The 13958-nt window shown below is 41.9% G+C and overlaps 1 long non-coding RNA gene across 1 annotated transcript in view; it reads left to right on the top strand.

Moving 5' to 3' along the window:
* The window catches only part of LOC126991989 (uncharacterized), a 33852-nt gene extending 21470 nt beyond the window's left edge, over positions 1 to 12382 (top strand). The window contains exons 2-3 of the long non-coding RNA XR_007746018.1: positions 11124 to 11187; positions 11924 to 12382. This is a non-coding gene — a long non-coding RNA (uncharacterized LOC126991989). The remainder of the gene's footprint in view (positions 1 to 11123; positions 11188 to 11923) is intronic.
* Positions 12383 to 13958: the final 1576 nt, after the last annotated feature.

Genomic DNA, 13958 nt, shown 5'->3' with positions numbered 1-13958 from the left:
GGACTGAGGAGTGGAGAAGTGAAGTTGGAGGAGATGTTTTTGGCTAGATGCCAGAAGTCACGGGAAGAGTTAGAGAAAGCAAGGTTTTGACATTTTCTATTAATGAAAGAATTTTGGTTAGTCGGAGAATAGATTTGGCACGATTTCGGGCAGAAATGTAAAGTTCATAATTAGCATTAGTTTGAAGGCTCTGGTATCTTTTGTGAGCTACCTCTCTATCATTGACAGCACGAGAACAAGCGTGATTAAACCAAGGCTTTTTAGCGTGAGGAGTAGAGAAAGAACGAGGAATGTATGCCTCCATTCCAGAGACAATCACCTCTGTGATGCGCTGAGCACACACAGAGGGGTCTCTATCCTGGAAGCAATAATCATTCCACGGGAAATCGGAAAAGTACATCCTCAGGTCGTCCCACCGAGCTGAAGCAAAATGCCAGAAGCATCGCCTCTTCGGTGGGTCCAGAGGGTGTACAGGAGCGATAGGACAGGATGCAGAAATAAGATTGTGATCGGAGGAGCCCAACGGAGAGAACAGTTTGACAGAATAAGCAGAAAGGTTTGAGGTAAGGAAGAGGTCTAGAATGTTGGGCCGATCTCCAAGACGGTCAGGAATACGTGTAGGGTGCTGGACCAACTGCTCTAGGTCGTTGAGGATAGCAAAGTTGTAGGCTTGTTCACCAGGATGGTCAGTGAAAGAGGATGAAAGCCAAAGCTGGTGGTGAACATTGAAATCTCCTAGGATGGAGATTTCAGCGACGGGAGAGTGGGTCAAGATGTGCTCCACTTTAGAATTCAAATAGTCAAAGAATTTTACATAGTTGGTAGAGTTAGGTGAGAGATAAACAGCACAGATGTATTTATTAATAGAATGACAGTGAAGTCTTAACCAGATGGTGGAAAATTCAGAAGAGTCAAGGTCGTGGGCACGAGAGCAAGTGATGTCGTTGCGCACGTAGGCGCAACATCCAGCTTTGGATTAAAATTTAGGATAGAGATAGTAGGAGGGAACAGAGTAGAGATTGCTGTCAGTAGCCTCAGAAACCTGTGTTTCGGTAAGGAAGAGAAGGTGAGGTTTAGAGGAGGAGAGATGATGTTCCACAGAATGAAAATTAGAGCGAAGACCGCGAATGTTGCAGAAATTGAGAAGAAAGAGGTTCGAAGAGTTATCAAGACACCTCTCGGGTCGGCAGCCAGAAGGAGTCCTCCTGGGGAATTTGTGGTCCCCCCCCCAGACGGGGACTCCGAGGCTTGGTGTATGTGCGCCATTTTGAAATTTTAATTTTGGGAAAAGGTGTATATGTTGTGAGAATGTAGTGTGGTGTGGATAAAGAGAGGATCTGTGGGGTGCACCCCATCCGGGCCCGGAGACTTGTTTCTCTTCAATTTCTGCAAAACCTTCCTTATCATTTCATCGGTGACTTCTGTATGTGTCAAACTTGGTATCTCGTTTGATTCAGTGCTCGGCAGTTCCCCTTCTGGCTCAGTGTCAAAGACTGAAGAAATTGTCAGACAGAACCTTTGCTTTCTCCTTATCATTTGATATTTTTGCCAGCCTGTTGTTATCCATGTAGAGGTCTGCTATTCTTGATTTTGTTCTTGTTTTAGACAACACATACTTCCAGAAGACTTTTTGGTTTTCTTTCACACACCTGGTGATATTTTTCTTTAATCTTGGTGACATTTCGCTTTTCCCACCTTATCTGGTTGTTGAGCCTCCTGTATTGGGTTTCTACTTCTGAATACTCTCCATCACGACCTGCCCCGCCATTTCTCCTCAGCTCTGTCAATCTTCCCCAGAGTTTCTGTTTCTTTTTGATTTTTGCCCAGAGTTTCCTAGTCATTGGTAAACTGTCATTGGTTCTCTTGTGTGGATTTTGCCTCCCTGTAAATTTCCCTTTCGGCACACATTCGTCGATAACCTCTTTAAATTTGTGGGCAAATTTCTCCTACTTTCTCTCAAGGGATAGGTCTGCTGACAAGTACTGGTCCCAGTCAGTGTCAAGACTCCTCTTCATGCGTTGGTAATCAGCCTTCTCGTACTTGTAGTTAGTACTTTTACCCCTGGCTTCCATGTCCCTGAAATCACACAGGCATGGTCGCTTCTTCCTAATGGGCTGCATAAATTTACTTCATCAATAATTGTTTCATCATTACTGAACAGGAGGTCCAAAGTGTTGCCCCTGTTGTCCCCTCTCTGCCTCGTAACTTCCTTTATGTGTTGGCTGAAGAAAGTCTCGTATTTTTTCAATAAACTGGGTAGAAAATCCCTGCGGATCTTCCTCTGTGGTGTATTTTTCCCAATTAATGAGTGGCAGGTTAAAATCTCCAAGCACTATTTTATAGGTGAAGTTTGTTTCACTTACCTATTGCAAAAGCTGTAATAGTCTTAAATTGTTGTCCACATTACTGCTTGGGCTCCTGTACACAGATGTGATGATCAAGCTTTTCCCGCTGCCACATTTCACCTCAACACTGCTGTGCTCACAATAGTTTGTTCTTAGTTCTACAGTATTGCACTTTATATCATCTCTTACATGTAATAGTAATCCTCTTCCTTCTTTGGCACTAAGGTTGTATTCTATAATATCATATCCATCTAATTTGTTCTCTTCTATGGATTTATCATATCTACAATTCTTTGGTTTCACTTCCTGTAATGCAATGATTTGTGGTGTATGCTCCATCAACTTAAGTCTTTCCTTAAGTTCTAGCTGTTTATCTGTGCTAAATGTATCCACATTACTGAACAAAATAAATAGATTATTGCAACCTCCAATATGTACATCATTATTTACATGGCTTCCATTCCTATTACTGTCTACAATGTTGCCTCTTGCTTTGGCCTTGCCTCATTTGCTGGTTCCTCTGCTCTTGGCAGTGTGCTCACCCCTTGCTGTGTTGGTTGTTGAGCCTGCATCCCCTCTCGCTCTGTTGGTTGTTGTTCCATTCTCACTCTGGCTGCTGCCACTTTGGTAACCCTCCTTTTCCATGGGGGGCCCGTCACTCTGTGCTTTCCCTTCCCATTCTCCTCCAGGTTTTTGCCTGCTTCCACAGAGCAGCTTCCAGATCTTTTTCCTTTTTTGTTAAATCATTTGCTACCCTTACATTTGTGTAAGTCTCTATGCCTTGGAGCTTCCTTAGGTTTCTGAAAATTTCTGGTTTAGTATGTGTGTCAGTGAACCTCAAAAGCAAAGGTCTGTGTTTGTTATCTCTTTTCTTACCAAGCCTGAGTACTTTATGAATCATGTCTTGGGCTGAAATACCACATGCCTGCATCAGATGCTCTTGAAGAATACGACGACGACGAACTCATCAGAAAGTTTCGCCTGGACCGTGCGGGAATTCTTTTTGTCACCGATATGGCGCGAGACGTCCTGCAGAGCCCCACGAGGAGGAGCCATGCCCTCACGCCAGAGATGAGTCTTCCATCCAGAAAAATGCAAACAAATGATGAACGGGAGAACTCATGTAGAGGAGCAAGTGTACACCATGAACAACATATTAACTAAGACTGAAAAAGAGAAAGATATAGGTGTGGTAATTGACAATAGGTTAAGTTTTTCTGATCATCTGGCTGAAAAGGTTAATAAGGCAAATAGAATAGTGGGCATTATCAGAACATTAGTTTATCTGGATCTGGATATGTTCAAGACCTTGTATACGGCCCTTGTCAGACCACATCTTGAATACGCCAACCAGATATTGTGTCCATACTTGATTAAAGACATTGACATAATAGAAAAGTTCAAAGAAGAGCCACCAAGCTGGTGCCAGAAATAAAGGATTTGATCTACGAGGAACGACTGAAGAAACTGGATTTACCCACTCTGGCATATCGAAGATCTCGAAGGGACATGACAGAAACATTTTAAATTTTGTGTGGAAAGTATGACGAAGATTGTACGGAAGGACTGTTTACGATGCGAGAGAGTGACACAAGAGGAAACACTAGAAAGATATTCAAGAACCGTGCACGACTAAACATCAGAAAATATGCATTCCCCAACAGAGTTGTAAACAGCTGGAGCAGTATGCCAAAGAGTGTCATTAGTTCAGGAACAGTGGAGACATTTGAGAGAAGATTAGATAAGTTTTGGAAAAATTAAGAACAGAAATTTAGCTATAAGGCTCCACTAGTGTCCATCACCACATATGACCACAACATAAAATAAGTTATGGCCAATGAACTGGAATTACAGGCATAAGCCTCTTCCAGAATCTCATCTGTGAGTATCTGTGAGTAATGGTAGTGAGTGAGTCGTGGTTAAGGGCGGATATGTGTCGCGTTTAGCTCCACATGAAAACTCCTGCGTCGACATGGCTGGCAGGGTGAAAGGGATCTGTGCTACATATGTGAGAATTTCACCGGCGAGAAGTGGATTGGATGCTGTTTGTGTCTTAGGTGGTGTCATGTGGAGTGTGCTACTTTGGCTGGAATCAAGCAGGATAGTATACCTAAAATAAATTGGATATGCACCCCATGCCTCCATAAAGCATCTCTGGCTACCAGCATTGTGGAAAAATTGGATGAATTCAAACAAGAATTATCTAAAGAAATATGAGATTGAATCAAGGGCTGAGAAGGTGCAGGAGGAGCTGGGATCAGTTGTTGACGCGCTGCGTGCTGAAAATGCAAAATCCAGTTGGGTTGAGGAGGTGAAGAGAGGCAGGAAAGTGAAGGAGAATCTCCTAGTTGTGAAAGCTTCTAACCAGGAAAAGAAGGCAACAGATATGAAGGATGAAGTTTTCTAGGCATTGAATGGCATTCACATAACTCACTGAAGATTCACAAATGGAGGTAATACTGTCATGAACTTGATAATGAGAACACAATGGCTGAGGCAACTCAAAAATTGGAGTTTGTTGAGCAAATTAGTACCAAGAGTGTTGGAAAGATGAAACCAAAGATCATGATATGCAATATGCATAAAGAGGAGAGCAAGAAAAAAATAAGGGAGACCATTTTGGACCACAATGAGTTCTTACACACAATTCAGGGTGTTGAGATTAAGATTGAGCTGATTTTTAGTAAGCCTGCAGCTGGCGGTACGATGCAGTACATTTTGAGGTGCGACCCAACTGTGAAAGAGCTGATTTACAAGAATCATGACAGGTTGAAATTAGAATGGGGAATATACACAGTGATGGACAGATATCATGCAATTATATACTATCATTGTCAGAGATACGGCCATCTTGAGGCCAACTGTACTGCCAAGAACAGTAGAGATCTTGAGACCCTAAAGTGTTACAAATACGCTGGCGATCATAAATCAGAGGATTGCTCTATGGCTGTGAAGAAATGCATAAAATTGTATGAGGTACAAGAAGCCTGAAATCTATCACTCAGCGAATGAAAGAATTCGTAACAACTGATCATGGCTATTAATTAGTGTTTGTACTTAGAGATAAATTGTGTGTGATAAGTGTTAAGTGAATTGGAAATAATCATTGGATATTTAATTGTGATACTATTAAGAAAATATCAGACATGAAAACTAAACCAATGGTTATTTGTGATACCATAATAAGGAAAAATATTGTGTTTAGTATGAACCATCAGTAAGCTGTTTATGAAATAAATTAAGACACTCACCACGACGTCTGCGAATAAGTGCATCGAGGATTATTATCGAGGCTAACATTGTAATTGTTGACGGCCCTCGTAGAGCGCTGCACTAGCAGTGGGGCGGGGCTTGAAACCTCATCAACAGTAAGCCATAAACGGTAAACCCTGCTTAAGTTAAACTAATTGGGGGAAGACCAATCTGAGATAACTGAAAATCTACGTTATCCAAAGTTCAAAATACTGTGCCTTCGGTAGTTATTTTTGTCACCCTTGTATCACTAATAAATAATATTGTACAGTACAGTAAACCCGATGAAACTTGAATGCTTGATAAACATGTTGAAAGAAATCTGGGTAGATGGTAAAGATGTGAGGCTAATTGCCAACTTGTAATGGGACCAAAAGGCGGTGGTGAGAGTTGGCTGGGAGAAGACAGACTGGATACAGATAAGAAGAGGAGTCAGACAGGGGTGTGTCCTGTTGCCAGACTTGTTTTCTCTATATGGTCAACGAGTGATAGAAGATTTGGAAGATATGGATGGAATTTTAATTGGAGGTAGAAATGTTAATAATATTAGGTAGGCTATGCAGATGACACTGTGCTTTTGGCTAACTCACAAGAGAAACTACAAGCACTGGTGAACAGGATACAGGAGAGTTGTGAGAGAAAAGGGCTAAAAATCAATGCTAGTAAAACAGAGGCTATGGTGGTTACATAGAAAAAGCAGCGTGTGCGATTGTGGATTCGGATTGGGGAAAGGCTTATTGGTCCGTCCAGTGTCCTGGGGCAGAACAAGACACTCACCGCCTTTCTGATGGTATCTTGCTGAGGCAGAGTGATGGTTTCAAAAGTATTTTACAACATGAAGCACATGTTGTTCTATGTTGCCAATTTCCAAACCATGAGCCAATACATCTAGAATGTATGCAACCATATGGGTTAGCAACTTCAGTTCATTTGCTTGTTGTAACTGTTTTCTCATCTTGTTGACATTGGCTACATTAGATGCTTAAGTCTGTCCTCATATAGCAAATTTTTCACCCCTTCTATCTTTTTTTTTTTATGCCCCCATGGTCTAGTGGTTAGCGTGCCTTGCTACGAACCCGCGCCCCGGGTTTAAATCCCGACCTGGGCAGTCAGCGTGCCACTCACCCAGCTGCTCATCCTCCCTTTCGGGCTGGTCAATGAATGGGTACTGGGGAATTCTACGGAAGGTAAACTGTGGTAAACCGGATGTCACGCTAACCCTATCCTGGGGTGATGGGTTCTTCCCACCAATGGCTCAAGGGCCAGCGCCACAGAGATGAGCATTGCGGCCACACTCAGCTGTAGCGTATGCCCCCCTCTTTTTTTTTTTTTTTTTTTTTTTTTTTACAACAAAGGAGGCAGCTCAAGGGCACACACAAAAAAGAAAACAATAATAAAAAAAGCCTGCTGCTCGCTGCTCCTAAAAAAAGAAACAAAAGAGGTGGCCGAAAGCAAGATCAAATACGGGAGGAGAGGTGTCCTGATACCCTCCTCTTGAAAGAGTTCAAGTCGTAGGCAGGAGGAAATACAGATGAAGGAAGATTGTTCCAGAGTTTACCAGCGTGAGGGATGAAAGAGTGAAGATGCTGGTTAACTCTTGCATAAGGGGTTTGGACAGTATAGGGATGAGCATGAGTAGAAAGTCGAGTGCAGCGGGGCCGCGGGAGGGGGGGAGGCATGCAGTTAGCAAGTTCAGAAGAGCAGTCAGCTTGGAAATATCGATAGAAGATAGAAATAGAGGCAACATTGCGGCGGAATTTAAGAGGTAGAAGACTATCAGTATGAGGAGGAGAGCTGATGAGACGAAGAGCCTTAGCCTCCACTCTGTCCAGAAGAGCTGTGTGAGTGGAGCCCCCCCACACATGAGATGCATACTCCATACGAGGGCGGACAAGGCCCCTGTATATGGACAGCAACTGTGCAGGGGAGAAGAACTGGCGGAGACGGTACAGAACGATCAGCCTCGAGGAAGCTGATTTAGTAAGAGATGAGATATGAAGTTTCCAGTTGAGATTTTGAGTTAAGGATAGACCGAGGATGTTTAGTGTTGAGGAAGGTGATAGCTGGGTGTTGTCAAAGAATAGGGGATAGTTGTTTGGAAGATTGTGTCGAGTGGATAGGTGGAGAAACTGTGTTTTTGAGGCGTTGAAGGACACCAGGTTCTTCTTGCCCCAATCGGAAATAATAGTAAGTTCTACATAAGAACATAAGAACGCAGGAGTCTGCAAGAGGCCGGTAGGCCTGTACGAGGCAGCTCCTTTTTTTTTTTTTTTTTTTTTTACTTATCACTAAATAGCCTTAAGCAAAACTAGCTAGCTTTCCCACACTTAAAAGCGACGTTCAAAACCAGATACGTCACTTCCACAAGCTCATGTATCATCAGGAAACACTTTAACACAATTTTCTAACAAAAGAACATACAAATAATTGAAACAACTACTACAAGCATCTCAAGACTAAACATCCAACATCCTAGTAACTCCAAAACTCAAGCAACGGTGGTCGTCCACTAAGATCTACTTCTACTGACTTTCTCTCCCCCCTTTACCTTCCTCTAAATCCTTCCTTCCTTCACCCCCTCTCAAAAAAAAAAAAAAAAAAAAAATCACTCATTCCTTCTCCTACATCTGCGAAGAGATCATCTCCTGAAGATGGCCGAAAGGCGTCTTGAGATATGGATCTACTGAGATATGGATCTACAAGCTAAGGCTAAGCGTTCTGCAGCCTCCAGCCTTGAGTCGTTAAGTTCCTGTAGGGTGGGTCTTCTATTAAAAGAAGTTGAGTAACGCAGAGTGGAATCATCGGCGTAGGAATGGATAGGACAGTTCGTTTTGGAAAGAAGATCATCAATGAACAACAGAAAAAGAGTGGGAGATAGGACAGAACCCTGTGGAACACCACTGTTAATAGATTTAGGGGAAGAACAGTGACCGTCTACCACGGCAGAAATAGAACGGTCAGAAAGGAAACTGGAGATAAAGGTACAGAGAGAAGGATAGAAACCGTAGGAGGGTAGTTTGGAAAGCAAAGATTTGTGCCAGACCCTATCAAAAGCTTTTGATATGTCCAGCGCAATAGCAAAAGTTTCACCAAAACGGCTAAGAGAGGATGACCAAGAGGCAGTTAAGAAGGCTAGGAGATCACCAGTAGAACGCCCCTTGCGGAACCCATACTGGCGATCAGATAGAAGGTCAGAAGTGGAAAGGTGCTTTTGAATCTTCCGGTTAAGGATTGATTCAAAAGCTTTAGATAGACAAGAAAGTAAAGCTATAGGACGGTAGTTTGAGGGATTGGAGCGGTCACCCTTCTTAGGCACAGGCTGTATGAAGGCATACTTCCAGCAAGAAGGAAAGGTAGATGTTGACAGGCAGAGGCGAAAGAGTTTGACCAGGCAGGGTGACAGCACGGAGGCACAGTTTTTAAGGACAATAGGAGGCACTCCATCAGGTCCATAAGCCTTCTGAGGATTGAGGCCAGAGAGGGCATAGAAAACATCATTATGAAGAATCTTTATAACAGGCATAAAGGAGTCAGAGGGGGGATGAGTAGGAGGAATATGCCCAGAATCGTCCAGAGTGGAGTTTTTAGAAAAAAGTTTGAGAGAAGAATTCAGCCTTAGAGATAGCAGTGTTGCCGTCAGGACTGAGGGGTGGAGGGAAAGATGAAGAAGTGAAGTTGGAGGAGATGTTTTTGGCTAGATGCCATAAGTCACGGGAAGAGTTAGAGAAAGCAAGGTTTTGGCATTTTCTATTAATGAAAGAATTTTTGGTTAGTCGGAGAATACATTTGGCACGATTTACTCTTTTGGTTGGTCCCAGCCAATTGGTAGTGCAGGCAACTGTTATATAGTGCCGCCATCTTGCTTGGCTAATCACCCCCCCCCTCTCCCCGAGCTTCACTTGGTCCTCCTTAGAGAGTTTCGTTGGAGTGCAGTTGATGGGCAATCATGAGGACAGCATATGGGTAGTCTTGGGCCCTTCCAAACACAAATGAACTAAAGAAAAACTATTAAAAGGGACAAAAAACACCAACTTTAGGAAGTGGCAGTAAAGGAAATATTTGAAATATATTCCCTTATTTATCAAAGAGCCACTTCACATACATACATGGATCATCCACAGCCTTTTCTGATACTTTCATTGGAAACTGCATTCATCTTTCTTTGTGCAATTTCAGTGAGGACATGTCCAAAACATGACATGATCAGGTTAGACTGTTAAGAGACTAGAGAGAGTTGTGGTGTGGTGCTGGCCAGTGGCTGCGGGTGGTCAGTCTTAGGACTGCCTCAAACAACCAGCCAGGTTACTTATCATGATGGAATATGATACAAGAATACTCCAACAAGTATTTTAAAGTAATGTAGAGAATATAGAGGTTTACATTCATTTCATTATTTTCACTAATAATAATAAAAAAAATCGATTTAGATGAAAAAATCTGATTTAGCTAAATAAAAAAAAATGTTATTTTTTATTAAAAAAAAAATCAACAACCCCACCTTTGGAGCATGATTAGTGAAGACAGAGGAAGTGAGAAGGAAATAGGCAGGAGAATATGTATAGCATAGACGGCATTCAGAAAAATGAGGAAACTGTTGAATAATTTGAGTATGAGTATGGAGATGTGATCGAGATTACTTAAATGTTTTGCATGGTCAACTTTACTATATGGTTGCAAAACATGGACAATTAAAATAAATACAAAGAAAAGGAAAGAAGCAGCAGAAAATTAATGTGGTTTTAAAGGAGAATGTTGGGAATTCCCTGGACAGATAGAGTAACAAACCAGGAAGTTCTGTGAAGAGCAGCAGTAGATAGGCAATTGATGAAAAGTATAAGAAGGTGACAACTGAAGTTTCTGGGTCATGTGCTGAGAAGGAGAGGACTAGAAAGTAACTGCTTGCTTGGAAGAGTGGAAGGAAGAAGAGCAAGAGGACGTCAAGGAATTAAGTTTATGGACAGCCTGCTACAAGGCATGGATGGAAGACACAGTGTGGCAGAAGTTGTGAGAATGGCTGATGATAGGGAGAGATGGAGGTCCATGATCACCATCACAAAACTGGCACCTCGGTAAAAAAAAACAGTAAACCCAGCGTAAGTCAAGCTAATTTGGGGAAGACCAATCTGAGATAACCGAAAATCCTAGTTATCATAAGTTAAAAATTCCATGCAGATGGTAGTTACTTTGGTCACCCCATACACTTACAATACGTTCGAGATATATGAAATTCGGCCTATATCATTCTGACTTAGGGAGGGTTTACTTTAATGAAGTTGGGATTTATTTGTTTATTGCATTTTGGCAGTGGGACAAAGGTCAGGTTAGCTTAGGTTAGGTTTAGTTGGTAGGTCAGGTCAAGTTAGGTTAATGAGTTGTTGATTGTAGTCATTGTCAGTTACCATTATCTAGTGTCAATAGGTCTGTTTCATTTTTGTTGTTTGGTAGTCAAAGTACTGTAGGTGGTTAGTTTGGCTGAACTGAGCTGGGTCATCACTTATCATCCTATAATTTTTTTTCCTGTTTCAGGTATTTGGCAACAGGCAAAATGCAACTCTGCAGCAGTGAAGAGCTGGGACCATCACAGCAGACAGTTAGTAGAGTTATCTCTGAAACACTGGCAGCCTTCAACACGCCACACATCATGAGAAGATATCTTACCTTCCCAACAGAGAATGAAGTGGTGCAACAGAACAAAGCAGAATTTATAGAAATTCCAAACTTTCCGGGTTTGGTGGGTGTGATAGACTGCACTCACATAAGAATAACTGCACCATAAGAGTTTCCAGACGAGTATATCAACCGGAAGGGATATCACAGCATCAATGTACAGATTGTCTTCAATGCAAGCTGTGAAGTCATCAGCTGTTTGGCTGAGTGGCCAGGATCCGTACATGATTCAGGGATCCTCAATGAAAGTGGGTTAAGCAGTGTTTTGACGCTGGTATAATCCCACGTGGATGCTCACTGCTAGGAGACCATGGGTATCCCTGTAAACCTTGGCTGCTGACACCTTATCTTAATCCCTAGCCAGGACCACAAGGAAATTACAATATGTAAGTTTACACACACTTGCTTGCTATGCAGAATCAACATACTTGTGGGAATGTTGCAAGGTGAAGCAGGGATAGCGTAACTGTGCACTCCATGGCCTGGGTATGATTTCATTATCTCATTAATATTTTGGGGGGTTAGGGAACAGGTAACTGCAAGTGTTGATTGAAACAGTTCAGTGTAGGATATATGCTTTGACCACACAAAAGTGTCACTTAGAAATGTTTGAGTATCCTAATAACCTGACAATGTGGCTTCCATTTCCTTAATTACAGAGCACACTCAAAGACCAGGAATGTTGTGGAGAGGAGAATTGACCAGCTGAAACAAAGATTTCCAGTTCTCCACGCTGAAATAAGGGTCAGTCCACCCCTGAACGTGTGCCAGATTGTCTATATATGTGCACTGCTGCACAACATTTGCAAGAGGCGCAATATTCCTCTTGATGATGAGCATCTGGATAATCAAAATGCTGCCCCAGATCATGATGTTGGGGCAATAGCACCAGCAGCTTGGGGACAAGACAATGGACGAACCTTCAGGGACCACTTTGCTGCAACTCACTTCAGGAACTTTGTTCATTTAATATTCACTGATGTCAGTAACTTTTTCACACTCAAACTTTTCAGTTAATCAATTACCATGATCAAAGTTTTTCACCCTTGAAATGTATTGTCTTTATACGCCATTTGTCTTCATTGTATCTTTATACCTACACCATCATGTCAAGCAAAAATTCCCATTATATTAATAATACTTAGGAAGTTTTCATAATTTTTATATTTATTCAATAAATAACAAGTTTCTTACTATTGTATATGTTTTATCTTACAACATAACATTATATTATAAAATATTAATTACACTAATAATGGACTAATTATTGCACTTTGGTTTTATTGTTTTTTACCCACGTTATTTATTATAACTCTTTCCAAAATAAATTATTGTTTTCATCTTTAAAAATGAATGTCATGTCCCTGTTTTCTTTATCCAGACTGCAGTAATTTTCAAAAGACATTGAAGACAGAGCTTCCAGGTCGTCCCAGAACACTGATGCTTGGGCTCTTCTAGCGTTGCTCTCCCGGCAGCAACAAGGCCAGCACCATGTGACTTCTCGGGTGATGGCCCCAACACAATGCAGGTTTCATCAGAGCTGTGACAGAGAGATAAAAATGTTGAGTGTCTTATTATGGCTATCTGTGATGTGTTAGTTAATAGATTATGCACCTTTCTTGTCACAAATTTTGCTAGTCCCTCTTACCACTATTTGGTACTTGTCTGAATGTAAGGAAAAACTCGGTAGAGTATTCCCCAGGATGAACTCAACAGATTGTATGACTGGGCGGATAAATGGCAGATGGAGTTCAATGTAGGGAAGTGCAGTATTCTGAGTGTAGGTAGGACCAACCCCTCACATAACTATTGCTTAAATGACACTCTCATAAGCAGGTCTGGGTGCGAGAGAGATTTAGGGGTCTTAGTGAGCTCTGATCTCCGTCCAAGGGCACAATGCATTCAAGCTAGAAATCGAGCAAATAGGGTACTGGAATTTATTTCAAGGAGCGTAAGCAACAGAAGCCCCGAAGTCTTCCTCAAACTATATTTAGCATTAGTTAGACCTCATCTTGACTATGCGGTTCAGTTCTGGTCACCTTACTATAGAATGGATATCAAAATGTTAGAATCGGTGCAGAGGAGGATGACTAAGATGATTCAGGGGTTGAGAAACTTGCCATACGAGGAAAGACTCAAACGGTTAAGCTTGCATTCTCTAGAAAGGTGAAGAGTGCGTGGAGACATGATCGAGGTTTATAAATGGATGAAGGGCTTTAATAAGGGAGACATTCATAAGGTTTTGTTGGTAAGAGAACCGGGTAGGACACGAAGTAATGGGTTTAAACTGGATAAATTCAGATTCAACAGGGACACAGGCAAAAATTGGTTTACAAACAGGGTGGTGGATGAGTGGAATAGGCTTAGCAGTCACGTGGTGAGTGCCAATACAATTGTCACATTCAAAAATAGACTAGATAAATTTATGGACAGCAATATTAGGTGGGGTTAGATACACGGGAGCTTAGGGTCAAAGGAGCTGCCTCATACAGGCCTACCGGCCTCTTGTAGACTCCTGCGTTCTTATGTTCTTATGTTCTTATGTACACTGAGTGCTGGAAATCTCGTATGCTTGCAATGCTCATCGATTGAAAGATGCCCACTTTTCCTTATTCTTATCCAAGCTTTCTTATTTGCACCCCTCACTCCACCTCCTCCTCCTTTTTTTCACCTTTGCCACTCTGCCACATCAGT

Source organism: Eriocheir sinensis, unplaced genomic scaffold (genome assembly GCF_024679095.1).
Source record: "Eriocheir sinensis breed Jianghai 21 unplaced genomic scaffold, ASM2467909v1 Scaffold379, whole genome shotgun sequence".
In the NCBI taxonomy this organism is placed as follows: Eukaryota; Metazoa; Arthropoda; class Malacostraca; order Decapoda; family Varunidae; genus Eriocheir; species Eriocheir sinensis.
Note: the sequence above shows the minus strand (reverse complement) of the source record. Positions and strands in the feature narration are given on the sequence as shown.